The 17,411-nt window shown below is 48.8% G+C and overlaps 1 protein-coding gene across 2 annotated transcripts in view; it reads left to right on the top strand.

The window, feature by feature from the left end:
• LOC119374947 (uncharacterized) overlaps window positions 1-17,411 on the top strand; it is a 369,109-nt gene that overhangs the window by 81,954 nt on the left and 269,744 nt on the right. The window lies entirely within an intron of this gene.

The following is a 17,411-nucleotide window of genomic DNA, read 5'->3' as shown; positions in this document are numbered from 1 at the left end:
CGAGCGCATGATTCGATGAATTCGTGGATGAGCAACGTGACTTGTTGACGAAGGGAAAAGCACGAAATCATGTGATGAACCCCTGCTTGAGTAACAGAATAAATAATGGACAAATAAATGGGAAAAATTTCGGCAGATACCCCCCATTGTGGGAATCCATTTCATGCAAAGCAGTTAGCGAGGAGCTGCCGATGCCGCATTTTTTTTTTCAGCCAAGTCTTCTGAAGTGGATCGCCGTCCTTGTGTATAATGTGTATTTGTGTCCATAAAGAACTGAGCGATGATCATAGGCGCGCGCAGGTTTCCCCATTAGGGGGATGGCTTGGGGGACAAAGATGTATCGCAGTACCCCCCCACCCTCTCTCCGTTGGTCGAGTTCAGAGGACAATATACTTCACAATGGATAAAAAAAGAAGCGACGACATGATTCTAACTATGGCCTACCTTTGGTCCCTGGTTTTCCTGAAGTAACGATGGGAAGTAAGCAGTTCTTGGAATGCAACATCAGCTCGGGTAGTAAGACATTGATCTGGGCGAGTTGGTTCATAGCAGTGGGAAAACCAACTGTGTGTGTTGTTGGCCAACTGTGACGAACCAGCTGTGTAGTGTGTGTCGCGTGTTCTTGTCCATTGCCTCAGTTGCGCTGTTCCTTCCCAATCCCATTCTCATCAGCTAGGGGCCTTCGGCCGCCATTGTCATCAAAAACCCACGTGGCCATAACTGAGTAAACGTATGGGGCAGACTTCGCGCTCCCCTCGTAGGTGGTCGCCACCCCTGCCCCTATCGTGCGCACGCCTATGGCAATGATGTAATGAGTGAAGATAACTAGAAGTAATGGGAAAAAAGAGGGCGAAAATGAATGAATGAATGAGTGAATGAATGAATGAATGAATGAATGAATGAATGAATGAATGAATGAATGAATGAATGAATGAATGAATGAGTTCATCAACGAGTGAGTTCGTGATTTGATTATGCAATTTTTACCAAGTTAACAAAGAGAACGAATCAACTCAGTGTTGCCCGAATGAGGAACAGTGATGAAAGAATGCAGAAACAAAACAATGTGTTGAGGTGTTTATTAGACGGCAGTCGGCGACGATGCTCAATGGCGACAGTCAAGCAAGAACACGAGCTCAGAACGCGAGAGGGAAGAGCCCAAGAGGACGACCCACTAGAAGGCTATAGAGAGCGCAACCCCTTACTCAACTCAAAGGCTTCGCTACAATTTCCCCGGGTACGAAAAGGGAGCCGTCCGGCGACCTAACAGCTCGTCACTATGAGTGGGTCATAGTAGGCCTTGAGGCGCTCCACGTTGACTATGTCGCGCCCTCGACGGCGCATGTCCGAAGATGGTTCGATGGGTTCGATCACGTAGTTGACCGGGGATGTGCGCTCGACGACCCGATAGGGGCCTTCGTATTTCGGCAGTAGTTTTGAAGAGAGGCCAGTTGCAGTGGTAGGGACCGAGAGCCATACGAGTGCTCCAGGGAGGAACGTGGACTCAGAAGTGGTGGTGCCACCGCGAATGCTCTTCTGCCGCTCTTGTTCCTGCGTTGTAAAAGTCTTGGCAAGCTCGCGACACTCTTCCGCAAGCCTGGCTGTGTCAGAAATCGGCGCACACTCAGTTGAATCCGGCTTGTATGGGAGTATCGTGTCGATGGTGTGCGACGGGTGCCTTCCGTACAATAAGAAGAAGGGTGAAAACCCAGTTGTGCTTTGAGGGGCGGTATTATAGGCGTAGGTGACGAAGGGCAGAATGACATCCCAATTTGTGTGATCGGCGGCGACGTACATTGAGAGCATGTCGCCGAGCGTGCGGTTAAAGCGTTCGGTTAGGCCATTCGTCTGCGGGTGGTAAGCAGTAGTTTTGCGGTGAACAGCATGGCACTCTTTGAGAATGGCTTCGACGACTTCCGACAAGAAGACACGCCCGCGATCGCTGAGAAGCTCCTGGGGTGGACCGTGACGCAGCATGAATCGGTGTAGCAGGAAAAAGGCAACGTCGCGCGCTGTAGCCGCTGGGAGGGCGGCGGTTTCGGCGTATCGCGTTAGATGGTCAACAGCGACGATTGCCCAGCGGTTACCAGCCGATGTCAGAGGAAGTGGTCCGTACAAGTCGATGCCCACGCGCCCGAAGGGACGGTTAGGGCAAGGTAATGGTTGTAGACCAGCGGGTGACACGTGCGTTGAAGGTTTTCGGCGTTGGCAATCGAGGCAGGAGCGAACGAACTTCTGCACGTAGCGGTACATCCCTCGCCAGAAGTATCGTTGTCGAATGCGGTGGTAAGTTTTGGATACCCCAGAGTGCGCGCATTGTGGATCAGAGTGGAAGGACTCGCATATTTCAGAACGCAGACTACGGGGTATCACAAGTAGCCACTGGCGGCCATCGGCGTTGTAATTGCGTCGGTGCAGTAGATCGTCACGAATGGCGAAATGGTGGGCTTGACGACGCAACGCGCGAGTGGTTGGTGTTGCCGACGGATCAGTGAGCAAGTCTATCAGCGAGGCGATCCATTTATCCTTGCGCTGTTCGGTAGCCATGGTGTGAACGTCGATGGAAGAAACAATAATGTTACGTGACGAGCATGGGGTATTGTCGTCAGGCAAGGGCGAGCGCGAGAGGGCGTCGGCGTCAGCATGCTGGCGTCCGTTGCGGTACAGCACGCGGATATCGTAGTCCTGTAGGCGAAGTGCCCAGCGGGCGAGGCGGCCTGAGGGATCCTTCAATGACGACAGCCAGCATAGTGCATGATGGTCGGTGATGACATCAAATGGGCGACCATACAAATAGGGTCGGAACTTCGTAAGGGCCCAGATGATCGCCAGGCATTCCTTTTCGGTGACGGTGTAATTGGTCTCGGCTTTAGTAAGCGTACGACTTGCATATGCCACGACATATTCAGGGAACCCCGGTTTGCGCTGCGCAAGGACAGCGCCAAGGCCAACACCGCTGGCGTCTGTGTGTACCTCTGTAGGGGCCGTAGGGTCGTAGTGGCGTAGTATGGGAGGCGACGTCAACAAACGACGGAGCGTTGCGAAAGCGTCGTCGCACTCTGACGACCACGAATGGAGGGGCCCGTTACTTCCGAGGAGCTTCGTCAGCGGCGATATGATAGTCGCGAAGTTTCGAATGAAGCGCCGAAAGTAGGAACACAGTCCTACGAAACTGCGCAGTTCTTTGACGGACGTCGGTTTCGGGAACTCGGTCACGGCCCGAAGCTTGGCTGGATCGGGGAGAATTCCGTCCTTGGACACGACGTAGCCGAGTATTGTGAGCTGCCGTGCTGCAAAGCGGCACTTCTTTAGATTCAGTTGCAGACCAGCGTTGCTCAAACGCGTCAACACATGCCGGAGGCGTTGAAGATGCGTGGAGAAGTCTGGAGCAAACACAACGACGTCGTCGAGGTAGCACAAGCACGTGTGCCATTTCAGGTTGCGCAGAATAGTATCCATCATGCGCTCGAAGGTGGCGGGCGCATTACACAGCCCAAACGGCATGACGTTGAATTCGTACAAGCCGTCGGGTGTGACAAAGGCGGTCTTCGGTCGAGCGTCATCAGCCATAGGTACTTGCCAGTACCCTGAGCGCAAATCGATGGATGAAAAGAATTCTGCTCCTTGTAGGCTGTCAATCGCGTCGTCTATGCGCGGTAGTGGATACACGTCCCTTACGAGTGATCTTGTTGAGCCGTCGGTAGTCCACACAGAACCGCACAGAACCGTCCTTCTTCGCAACAAGAACGACAGGAGACGCCCAGGGGCTGTTAGATGGTCGAATAACATTGCGTCGAAGCATGTCGTCGACTTGCTCGTTGATTACGCGGCGTTCTGTGGGAGATACGCGATATGGACGTTGCCGCAGTGGCGGTTGGGCGCCAGTGTCGATGCGATGCGTAACGGTGGACGTGCGGCCGAGAGAAGTTTGAGCGACATCGAAAGAAGCGCGAAATTCTTCCAAGAGACCCAGAAGCTGGGAACGCTGGACCGGCGTAAGGTTGTCAGCAATGGAAGAAGCGAATACATCATCGGGCGATGAACCAGACGTGGTAACAGCACTGAGCGTACTGGAGTTGGGGCAGTGCGTGTCATCTGGTTCGTCCATAACTTGTGCGTCTTCGAGGGGTTCCACGCTGCCGAGACATTCTCCTCGCACCAACGTAACACTGTACGGAGATGGGTTGATAACAAAAATTGACGCGCTGCCCTGAGTGACTTGCACGGTCGCGAAAGGCACCAGCAAGCCTTTCCTCGTGCAAACACGGTCAGATGGCGAGAGGAGTGCAGCGGTGTCGGAGAGACTGGCGCAGTAGACGGATACCGCCGTTGACGAGTTTGCAGGCACTGCGGTGTCGTCTTTGACGAGTACCTTGCTCACAGACGATGGACAGTCAGCCGGCGTCAGATCAGAGAATGGTGAGAGCTCTATTTCGGCTGGTGCGCAATGAATCACGGCCTCGTGGTGGGAGAGAAAATCCCATCCTAGGATGACGTCGTGAGAGCATGCTGGAATGATGATCAATTCGACGGCGTACAGAGCATCGTTAATCATGACGCGGGCTGTGCACACCGCTGTAGGGTGAATACTTTGGGCGCTGGCTGTACGGAGGGAGAGCCCGGGAAGTGGCGTCGTCACTTTTCGCAGTAATCGGCTAAGCTTGGCGTCAATAACGGATACGGCGGCTCCAGTGTCGATAAGGGCAGATGCGCGAACACCGTCCACAAACACGTCTAACACGTTCGATGGGCTTCTCTGAGGGCTTTCGCAGTTCGACAGCGTCGCAGCCCTTGCCTCGTGGACTGCGACGACTAGTTTTCCTGGTCACGTGGGACCGGATGTGGCCGCATCGGTGACAGTGATCGGCGTCGTGGTGACGGCGAACGGCGTGTAGATGGAGCTGAGCGAGACGACGGTGACATAGGCGGCCCCTTACTCCTTACTCAAGCGCAACCCCTTACTCAACTCAAAGGCTTCGCTACAAATGAAATAAACGGAAAGAGACTTGAACGTAAAGGAAAAAGAAAAAGAAACAAATCGAAAAGAAAGAAAGAAAGAAAGAAAGAAAGAAAGAAAGAAAGAAAGAAAGAAAGAAAGAAAGAAAGAAAGAAAGAAAGAAAGAAAGAAAGAAAGAAAGAAAGAACACTTCTGGCGTTAGACGGGCATACAGTGCGCGCGCTCGACGGTTTTCCCTAATGATGAAGGCAACGAAGGAAAGGGTCTCAACAACGACGCCGGCATCCAGAGTAGCTGGGCGGGCGCGCGCGTGATGAGGATTGAGAACGAGTTTCCGTGTTTTCTCCAAGACAAGCGAATGTACGCGCTGTGAGCCTCGGAGGCTGCAACGGCAGTCGCCTGCGCCTGTTTCTTGTTTTTTTTCTCTCCTGTTTTGCCATTGACTTCAATGGCGTCGTTTTCTTCGTGCCGTCGCCTCTTTCAGTGCCGCAGCAGCCTTGGGCCTTTTTGGGACATGCAACGGCTGTTTCAGGAACTGCTTTCTTCCTTCGGGTTGAGCTAGCTCAGTTGCAAAGGTCCTCGGGCATTTTTGCAGTATAGCTTATGTACCTCATCTGAATAAAGATTTAGAAGGCGTATTGATTGATTGATTGATTGATTGATTGATTGATTGATTGATTGATTGATTGATTGATTGATTGATTGATTGATTGATTGATTGATATTCATTCAATCATTCATTCATTCATTCGTTCATTGACTACGTGACCTAGCCATGTAGCCACCGCAGCAGTGGCTACACGGTTGAGCGTCCGCTTCCAATGCGGCAGGTATCGGGTTCGATTCCCAGTGCCGACTGGGAGCCCACCGGTTTTTCCAAAGGGGTAGAGGGGTACACCTACCTGGCACTCGGTTGTTAATAGGTACTCATCTCGAAAGGTGGCCCCATAAGGTTCTGCAAAGACCCCTGGGCGCGCCTTAACCCACCACAGCCTTGGTGGAATAGTTGAGCATCCGCCGCTGCTGTGGGAGGCAGGGAATTGCTGCCGCTGGGTACCTACCGGTAAAATAGGTACAAACGCACTTCCGGCCTGGTGCTCGGCAGAACGAAGTTCATAGTCGCTTGGGAGGGCACCCACTCTGTGGGGAGTTTGCGGCATGGGACCGCCAGACCTAAAAATAAGGTCATCCTCTTTTGTGTGTGTGTGTGTGTGTGTGTGTGTGTGTGTGTACAGATACACGTGCAAAATTCAAAATTTTCGGGGCGTTTCAACCGCTCACTAGCTAAGCCAGTAGACACGTAATCTCAAAAGTTGACGCTCATGCACATTCACGTATTTGCCAGATATCGCAAAAAGTGCCGCGAAGACGCCACAACAATGCCTCACGTCACTTGGGAACTTGAGATCCCTCAGGCTGGACTCTGGGGGACAAAGGCGTGTTCGATCTGAGAGAACGAGTCGGGACGCCTTCTTTGAAACGCTTTCTTTGGTCGGTCTGTCGCGTTTGCTTAACAACTTTACTCTTGAGTCACGTGACTCCACTCGTCTCTCTCTGCAAACGCCGTACACAAAGAGTTGCTAGACGCTTGGCTCACCTTGCTGGTGGTGCAACTTAACGTCGCTTCGCGTTGAAGGGTGCGCTCCTTCGCGAATGCGCGGAAAGGAGTTGCGACCGGAACTAAGGGGGCTTCTGGATTGGAGGAAGGGGTGCGCGAGGAAGCGGAACAAAAAAAAAATGTTTTCCGGACGTCGACAACGCGCAGTTTCGGACTGAGCGCGCACGAACCGGATGTGGTGGCGTGGTCGTGATGCGGAGTGAGAGAAAAGAACAGAGCTTCTTTGCGCGGTTGATGTTGGAAGAAAGAGAAGTAGGGGGAGTGTGACGACTCTAGCCGGAGCTTCGGAACTCTCGCAGCGACCCACTCGGTGGCACTTCGCTAATGAACGCGTGAAGAACCCTCGTCTAGCGGGTCAGAACAAAGGAGCTCAAGGCGTTCGGTAATGTTGCCGTCGTCGACTTGCTTGCTTCGCAGAGGGGGCTCTCAAGTAGCGCTGATTGTTTTTTTGTTTTTACTGCGAAGCTCTCTCACTCTACCCTGTGCTGTCGTCGTCGTTTTCGTCGTCGTCGTCGTCGTCGTAGTAGTAGTAGTAGTAGTAGTAGTAGTAGTAGTAGTAGTAGTAGTAGTAGTAGTAGTAGTGGTAGTAGTAGTTGTAGTACAGTGGAAGTGTACCAGTAGTAGCAGTAGTAATAGTAGTAGTAGGGGCTCACACAGGTCGCGTGACGAGATGGGGTAATGAATAAACGAAATAATAAAACAAGATCAGGGTGATGATGATGATGATGCTTGAAATGATGATGATGGTAGTTGTAATAATAATAATAATAATAATAATAATAATAATAATAATAGTAGTAGTAGTAGTAGTAGTAGTAGTAGTAGTAGTAGTAGTAGTAGTAGTAGTAGTAGTAGTAGTAGTAGTAGAAGTAGTAGTGGTAAGGGGTCACGCGGGTCACGTGACCAGATGTGGTAGCGAATAGATAAATAAAACGAAATGATGATCATGATGACTCTTGGTACAAAACACCGGGAAAGCAATTCGCACTTTCGATAATTACATTAATTGGGGGCTTACATTACTTCCAATAAATCAAGGAAAAGCAAGGCAATCCGCACTTTTTTTAATTCCTTTAATTAGAGATTTGCGTTAATTTTAATGAACCAAGGCAAAGTATCTGGGTGCGTAAGAGGGCCATGTATACATACAGATAACAGGGAGCGCGCACTTGGCAGGATACACTCTCGCGCTTACAGCTTCGCTGACCGAAGTTTCCGCGGCGTGGAACTGGCCGTATTTTTTTTCGATTCTGAAATTATCTGTATTCTTTTTCGATGAAGCTGGTAGTCCGAGATGGAGGTTCCATGATGCTGCTCTAGAGTACAAACTGCGCATGTGATCGTAGCTAATGTGCATATCAGTCGCCATACGTCACGGAATTAAATGCGCAGTCTTGTAAAAGCGTCGGTCGCTTAGGCTAGCACGAGGGCTGAAGTCGTGAGAGTCGTCGTCGTTATGGGTGCTAATTAGCTCCGAATATGAGATCAGTTTGTTTTGGGTGGTGGTACATACGAAGAGAAAAGGAGCCATTTCCTCTTTTTTGTGAGTACTGACTTGCCACGTAAATGACTCTCTTTAATGTGACACGCGAACTCTCTTTCGAGATCATTATACTCTCTTCGGAGAGTCGTTGGACCCGAAAGAGAGTAAATGTGACTCTTCAAAGAGAGTCATTTACGTGGCAAGTCAGGACTCCCCGAAGGGAGTAACACATGCTCCTTTTCCTTTTTTCTAGTGTGGTGCATTGGTGGCAACTGTGGCTCAGCGAAAAGAATCCAAGTTCTTTTCTTTTTTCCGGTTTAAGTTAATCAATATTTACATTCTTCAGCGAAGAAGGTCAACCTTCCTTCAAGTGAACGCAAAAAGGAGGTTTACCTTCCTCATTGTCTTTCCTTTGCTCGCGCGCGGAAATGAGTAAATGTTTACGATACTTAACTTTCTTTTTTTTTCTTGTTGTCATGCTGAGCGCTATTCTATGCAGGGGCAGGTCTGATGAGTAGGGGCGTGAAAGTAATAATGAATATCCCGCGATACTGTAAGCCAACGCTAAAATGTTTTGTCATTTTTCTGTTACGTTTTAGCTGTCGCAGACCTCGGAACGTCAAACGCGCTGATGGCTTAGCAATAGCTTCCGTTTAGGTTTCACGGTCCGTGTAACTTCGAACCAATTGCTTATGCATGCGCACAAAAGAAAACAAAAAAACTGACACATACATATGTACAGCAAACCTTACGTTTTTTTTTTTTCTTCGGGGATAAGGAAAAAGAAAACGTACATGCACACCAAATATTCTTCGTAGCGAATATAAGCAAAACCGCGCAGGTAAAATGAGTCAGTCAGTCAAGAACTATATTCATAGGTCCTGAGGAGTTTAAGCCGCCGGGGGATCCAGGAGGGACACCCTTGCAGCCACTACCGTAAGCGACGCCCGAGTCGGGGCGGGAACGTGGTGGCGTTCCGCCAGTTCTAAGAAAAAGTGGACACAACACAAGAGCTGTGTTGTGTCCACTCTTCCTTAGTCCACGTTCTTTTTTTGCGCTGATTTGCTCACAATCGCTATGAGTCCTTACCAACTTGCCCACTTCTCAAACCTATTCAATTCTTTTTCCTTTCGCTTTCTCTTACGTTCTTCAATAATCCTGCCTCCTTCGCTTTGTACATAGGTCATCTTCACACTCGGACTCTTTTCAGCGTTACAAGTTTAAGTGTAACAGCAGCGAATTGGATACCGAGGGATGGGCGATGCAGCCGAGGAGGCTGCGAGTTAGAAAAATTAATTAGCTCAAATGAAAGCAGCTCGCACAATATACGGTAAATTCGAAACTAATGATGAAGGCCTTCATCCCGCACTGGACATAAAATCATGGAAGGGGAAAAAAAGGAGGAATCGCGCCTAGCGCCCACAAGCCAACCTCCTCTGAAGCCCCTAGCTCCCGGTGTTCGTGTCACATTTCCCATCATGCGCCTGCTTCACTTTAATTTTTGCTGCGCTCATAAAAAAAACAACAACAACAAAAACTGACGATCGCGCGCGTCTAGCGTCCACGAGCCAGCCTCCCCAGATCTCTATGCGGTGGTCACAATTCCCAGCGTGCTCCTGTTTTATTTTTTATGGCTGGACTTAAAAATTTTCACGACGCTCCCTCCTAGTTTTTTTTAAATGCATATTATAGGTTGGCAACGATGATAATGGTCCGCCTCGGTGGTACAGTGCTTGCGGAGCTCGGCTGCTGATCCGAAGGTCGCGGGATGGAATCCCGGTCCCGGCTGCCGCATGTACAATGGAGGTGAAATACTAGAGGCCCATGTGCCGTACGATGTGAGTGCACTTTAACGAACACCAGATTGTCCAAATTGCGAGAGCCCTACACTAATACGTGCCTCATAATCATATCGTGGTTTTTGGGACGTAAAACGTCAGATATTGTTAAAAACGATGACGGGGATGAGGAAGTTTAAGTTGTCAAGTCTGTATACACGGCCTTGGTTTCTTTTGCCTTGTATGCACAGACACTGACGAGCCTGCGTACCCTTCCTAGTTTAAAGGGGCCCTGCACCACCTTTCTTAGTTATATTGGAATAGTCTCATTATTGACGTATGACTCTTCACGAGTCATATGCCGCAAAAGTTTTTCGAATCCGTCAAGTCTAAGTTGTGTTACCAAATTATAGAGATCACGTTCCGCAGCTTTTTCCCTCAACTCAACGCCGCGAGCGCACTGAAAGCTGCGCGGGGCGTGAAGGGAGGGAGGGCGAAGGTGCGGGGAGGCGCCCAAGAGTTACGTCAGCGCCAGCGGCATTTTTTTTCTTAATTTTTTTCTCTCTGGGGTCTCGGCGTAACCACGTGGTCTGTGGCGCCACTTCCGGTCGGCTTGCGTGGCCGTCGTCGAGCGAAGCCGATCGGCCCATCGCACCGTGTATCGCGCGTGCTTGAAAACTGCGAGTCGGTTTGGTAATCTTGGGTGTGCACCTCGAACTGCCGTAGTGTTTTCATCGCTCTGTCAACCATGGACGCAAACCTACGTGCGCGTTTGGAACGAATGACAGCTGAGATGGGTTTCGACCCACACTCCGATACACTGCCTCGTCGCGCTGCTCGCGCTTGAATCGTATTCAACATGGCAAAGCTGCGTGCACCCTTCTCCCAGTGGCGGTACTTCGATGCTGTTTGCTCTTCAAATGCGGGCGCACAGCGAGTGCGGGCTGACAACAAAGAACTAAAGACTAGAAGAAACGATCGTGGGGCATCGGGCCGGCGCGGACCCATCCCCCGGCTGTCTGCAGCTACCGTGAAAATGCGACTCTGCTTGGTTGCTGAGTCGCGGTTCCTCGGGAACGTGACTCTACGGGGAGGATACGCCGAGGTACGGCTCGATGACATACTGAACAGACAGCGAACGGTACTCTCGCCATACAGCGAACACAGGTATCCTAAGCTAGCCGGCGCCAGCATTGTTATCGGAGAAATGCTGCACCGCTGACTCGATCGGTCGTGAGAACGTGCCGACGATGCAGTTTCCAGCTGACCAGGCAACACTCGAATGGCTGCCACTCTCAACGGCAACCGGCGATGGTCAAAAGCACAGAAATATTCACGATTTCGGCACTGCGCATGGTGAAGAAAACGCAACCACGCAACTACGAGCAGACGAGCTGTCGGTGAGACCGGTAGTGCTAATATTAATGTTTGTTCGGTGTTTTAACGGCATAACACAATATAAACACACATATTATCTACTTATTGAACTCAAAATCAACAACGAAGGTAATAATGAGGGTGTTATCGTGATTATAACATCAGCCAATGGTGGAACTGCCGACAATCGCGTCATATATTGCGGACTAATACATCATTTGTCGAGAGAAGAGGGAGCGATTTTCAGCCGACTTTGAGAATTTATTGTAAATTCCAGGCCGCTCGCTTCGCCATAATATTTGGCTCGCGTGTTCTCGGGAGCCTCGACTACCGATTGGCAGCGCTTTTTGACCCTGCTCAAAAAGTGTTGCAGGGCCCCTTTAAGGATAGGAAGTCATGAGAGCTTCCACTCGTTCCTTCATTCTTTCATCTTTGTCTCCGAATTTTTTGTTCTTGTAATTAGTGTTAGCACTTCCGGCGGCAAACCCTCTCCTTTTGTTTCTCTCTCATGTCGCGTGGCGTTGCCAAAGCTAATGAGAGCGGCGGCCCCCAGGGTGAGCTGTCGACGCAGCACGGCCCGACGAGAACAGGCCGCAGCAAAAGAAAGGGAACCTTCGCCGGCCGCTTACGTCCTGCGGTCCTCGCGGCTCCTTTGACGTCTGTGTCGTTGTCGCCTCGATGGCATCGTAAATGTCACGCACGCTCGGACTGCGAGTTGGCGATGCGTAAAGAGAGAGAGAAAGACGAAGAAGGAGAGAGAGAGAGACAGCTGGAGCAGTTGCGTAACACCCGACCCCTTGTTTGGTCAGCGTTGTCGGTTTGTTGCTCTTGTCTATCGTGATCGTCTGGGCGTTCTTCGAGAGAACAATGGATGGGTGGAGACATGCACGCAGCATAATCACCAGCGGAAGTAGGTACGCGCGTTCACACTCACACGCCTACAACGCACAAAGACACGCTCATGCATGTACACAAATATACACACGAATGCACCTTCGCGCCTCCCTACATGGAAAATGATTTTTTTTCAGTTCTTGTTTCAATTGCGATAAGGCTTGGCCTTAGTCTAACGTGCCAAGTTACACGATGCGTTATTTTTTTTTAATTATTAGCGTACAAACAGTGCCACCTGGCACTATTGCATTGGGGTTATAGAGGGAATAAAAGGCATTAGAAAAGCAGATAGGACGCCGATAGGAAGAGCATATTCATTATAAACGCCTTAGAGGTGGACTCCAGAGTAAATATTTCTACGCGTAGTTCTTTAACCCGCTCGCCAAAATTGAAGTGTATACGCATTACCACCCCACGGCAGTGCTGTAACCGATGCCGCAGTCGAAATGGCGACCTTTCACATAAGCAACGTAATGCCATAGCTGGAAACCCGCCGTAGTGGCTTACTTCTGTTATACAAACAAGCACACACACACACACACACACACACACACACACACACACACACACACACACACACACACACACACACACACACACACACACACACACACACGCACACACACACACACACACACACACACACACACACACACACACACACACACACACACACACACACACACACACACACACACACACACACACACACACACACACACACACACACACACACACACACACGGCGACTGAGACAACCTATAAATAATAAATACATGTCCATTACCATTGTTCGCACGTCAGTTAGGATTATGGTAATTACATGAATAAAATGGAATCATTTTGCTTGCAGGCAGGGCGACTCCTCCGTCGCTGTGGGGCCATCTAAAATCTACGAGGCAAGTTTTGTAAAGAATACTGTGCCACAGGACAGCTAAGCGCTAGAAGCAGCCCGCTTTATTTTCCATTTGGTATGGTGATATTACGATGATGTATAACTTATTCGCACTACTCTTCATAAAGTTTGACCAACCAACCAACTTAACGTATGCTTTATATCGCACTTAAAAAAATCTTTGACATCCCTTCCTTCAGAGTTTTTGGTCATACCTGCTTGTACTAGCTCTAAGCATTCCCAAATCCGTACTTTCTTTGCGCTACCATCAATGCTATTTCGTGCATTTTTCATATATCGCATTTGTTGCTGTTAAAGAATTGTATAACTTAAGGTCACAGTACACATTTCTTCTTTTTTGCATTTGCCAACTAATGTGTCGCTCTTGCCAATCCATTCCCTGCTTTTTCTCTCATAGTACGGCACTCTTCTACGTCAGCTGCTAATTGTAAAAACTATTTTTCGCTTTTATTTTTATTTTCAATCGATATGTCTGAACAACTATGTCCCGCCGCCATTTGCAATTTGTTACTTCGCCGGGCCTTCGTTGAACAGCGCCAAACTTCTCTTCGTAGCTTTATGTTTTGAAACCTGCTCTTTGTAACTATCGGGACAGCACGTTTACAAGAGAAACCAGTACAACTCAAACTCTAAAAACGATGTTTTATTTTTGGCAGTAAATTACTTATGCGACATCATTGTGCACCCATTGTTTATTAGTGTCACGTGGTTCGGTTCTCATCCTGATACATTATCTATCTATCTATCTATCTATCTATCTATCTATCTATCTATCTATCTATCTATCTATCTATCTATCTATCTATCTATCTATCTATCTATCTATCTATCTATCTATCTATCTATCTATCTATCTATATCTATCTATCTATCTATCTATCTATCTATCTATCTATCTATCTATCTATCTATCTATCTATCTATCTATCTATCTATCTATCTATCTATCTATCTATCTATCTATCTATCTATCTATCTATCTATCTATCTATCTATCTATCTATCTATCTATCTATCTATCTATCTATCTATCTATCTATCTATCTATCTATCTATCTATCTATCTATCTATCTGTCTGTCTGTCTGTCTGTCTGTCTGTCTGTCTGTCTGTCTGTCTGTCTGTCTGTCTGTCTGTCTGTCTGTCTGTCTGTCTGTCTGTCTGTCTGTCTGTCTGTCTGTCTGTCTGTCTGTCTGTCTGTGTTTTTTTCAAGGTCAGTGCCTACACCAACACGTGGGCTTGCGCATGAAAGCTCCCTTGCCTGGGATCCACTTTGATAAATCGTTGCAGAGAGGACTACGCTCCAATTGCTGCAGTGCGTGGAATGCGCTCTATATTTTCCTAAATATTTTCACCTAAAAGTGACTGGTCCTTCGTCTAAACTTACTGCCTTTTGGGCTCAAAAGTAGTCTCGTCGTAATGATAATATCACAGATAACACTCTTCATCGCGCATATAAAGTCCAATGTGAATGCTTTCTTGAACTAGTGCCAGACGCCGGTGTTATTGGAATGGCATGTGTGGTCGTCTGCAGTTTCTGCGGGAAGATTGTAAATTTCAATACAGATATCGTCTGATTCGTTCCCATCATCTAACCCCGTTACTCAATATGTCTGCGAGCGGTCTAGAAGCACAGTCATGAAAACGATCCATAACTTCTATCGACTACCCGAAATGTCAACATGTCCCGATCTGTTCATTGATCAAGCGGAATATCAGACAATGCCCTAGAGCGGTGGTTCTCAAATGGGGGTCCGCGCGGTCATTTTTGGTGGTCCGCGAAACCCATACCGAAAAAAAAAAAGTTTTTTTTGGAGTCACACTCCGTGACAGCGACCCCTTCTGATTTTAGGCATGCTTCTTCGCATAACATTCTTGCTTTGCGGCAGAGCTGTCTTAGGTTGCTCCTCTACGAGATGGCTTTAAAGTTTTTGTTGCAGTTTTCTTCGACATATGCATGCCAGCATGCTTTTTCCAGGTTTGGATATGTTAAAAGCGTTAGGTGCAGAAAGCTTTTGGAGAGCGGTGGGGCAGGAGCAATACATCGACTAAGAAGAAAAAAATGGCTTTCGCCTTCCAGTCATCTTAGGTGAGGGCATAAGGGACCCTGTGAGTTTTTATTGTGACTGACTGGCATAGTCCTCTCTCGGGTTAAGCGAAACGGCAGTCAAGCCTCCGTGCTGGACATGAAGGAGATCTGAATACAAGCCTATCGCACTTGATCCTTTCTGTACTGCTGCGTAATGGTTCAACGAAAGACGCGCTTTTTCTTTCGCGCTGCCATTTTTGCAGCGCCATCTTTTTTTTTCTTTCAGTACGGGAAACGGCGCGTTCGCAACTGTGCAGATAGACGTCAGACTCTGGAGTTTCCAAGACGTGTGGCGCCACCTGTCGGAGAAGTTTTGAGTAGTGCATAGACCGACTCCCTCGCACAGTTTGCTATGGGACCAGGTGGAACTAGCGAGTGCGAAACAACGATTTGAGCTTAATATCGCGTGTGTTTGCGCATTTAACACTCAGAACGAAAGCTGTGAATTGCTCTCCGCTAGTCGGACGCGCCACCGAACCGTCGTGAAGTGCTTGCTCGATCACTCGCCAGAACGACGGCGAAAACAGCAGCAGACGAGACCCCTCCGCACGCTACGAAGAAACGCCGCAAAAGACGCAATGTTGCGTTCTGAATTGCCACGGACGTAAAAGACTGAATAACAACGTTCAGTTTTGCCGATTTCCATAGTTGTCGTACGAAGAAGAAAGGCGAGAGCGCTGGATACGGGATGTTGCGAGCGTGTTGGGTAAGCGAAGTACCCGCGTTCTCCACAGCCGGTCGCATGAGAAAGTGTGATAATGTTGCTCTGCTGTTGTTTTGCGTAGCCCTGATGGAGAACCGTGGTAACCTTGACTATGAAGCTCAGCAGAGGCTCTGACCGCGGTGCTTGTCGTGTAACACGAAGTGAGCAGCTAGAGGCAGACTGAAGACGCGTGATACGCACACCACGACGAGTTGGTCGTCACAGCACAGCATCGCGGACGTACGTTTTGAAGGCTCAGAGTTCTGGTTCTAACTAGCTAACACGTGCGTCATACAAGTAAATCGCAGAATGTTGGTCGTGACCACCTGCAGGTTTGTTTCGCCCGTGTCCTCCGCGGTTGCCGTAGGTTTTGCCTTTGGTTGTACCCCGCGAAAGTGGACACGCACGTATCCCCATTTGCAGTACACACAAATGGAAGACGACCATCAAGAGACCATTTGAGGATGCGTAATAAAACAGTCCAATTCACGGGAAGCGAGAGATGAATTAACGGAGAATACAACTGCAAAGGCGAAAATCGCCGGGGCCATTCGTCCCTGATGAACGGAGTTTTGTACCACTGATCGTAAGATACATAGCTAAGTAAATTGATCGTGTACGTACTTTATCTCTGTGGCATTACGTATATACCCGATTTTAACGCATTTAGGCGCTAGAGAACGGATGTCGGAGGGCTTGCCTCGAACTCGATGTCGTGTGATGCTCGCTTGTACTTGCGAGTTGCAGCGCGCGGGAATAACTAAAACTTGTTTTGCATTGTACTCGCACTTCGCTTTGATCAGCGTCCTTGGTTTCTGAAGCGTGTATTGGCAGAAGAAGCTTTCTGGGTCCTTGATTTTCAGGAAACGGCGCCTCGACACCAACGAAAGAGGAAGGATATATTGTGGTCTATGCACATTCGCTTGCGGACGGCTCTCTTTGCACTACCCAGTTAGTGCCAGGGCTGCGATGAGGGCGCTGGTGGCGGTGTTTTTCGCAGCGCCGCCTGGGCAGAGTCTGACGTCTATAGGGTGTTTTGGTGAACCTCAGGTAGTTTTAGCGCCAATGTTTTACTGCTGCTGAGCTTCTTACAATGTGAGCGACTGGCTCGCCCTAGCTGCTTTATGCTTAGAGACTCCTGCAGGAACATGGCAGACTGGACAACCGAATGTAAACGCGCGCGAGCGCGTGCCAACACACACACGCATATATATATATATATATATATATATATATATATATATATATATATATATATATATATATATATATATATATATATATATATATAGAGAGAGAGAGAGAGAGAGAGAGAGAGAAATGAGGTGCTTGGTGAAGCGCGCACAACCGAAGTTACGATGGACAGAGAAGCGCTGCGAATAAGAAACGGAGCAGCAGCGAACGATTGGCCGAGATGTAATAAGACCGCTTATATACCGGTGTGCGATCTCCCTTCTCCCGCACTGTTCAGGTCACATAACTGGAAAGAACATGATCGGTAAAGAAGCGGAGCAAGTGACTCCGCACTTTCTCGCGCGAAGTTCGGCGCTACGATGTTCGAAGCTGCACTAAAAGAAGGAAGAACGAATGAAAAAAA

This window comes from Rhipicephalus sanguineus, chromosome 11, assembly GCF_013339695.2.
Source record: "Rhipicephalus sanguineus isolate Rsan-2018 chromosome 11, BIME_Rsan_1.4, whole genome shotgun sequence".
Classification (NCBI taxonomy): Eukaryota; Metazoa; Arthropoda; class Arachnida; order Ixodida; family Ixodidae; genus Rhipicephalus; species Rhipicephalus sanguineus.
The sequence above is the reverse complement of the archived record's forward strand: the minus strand, read 5'-3'. Positions and strand labels throughout refer to the sequence as shown.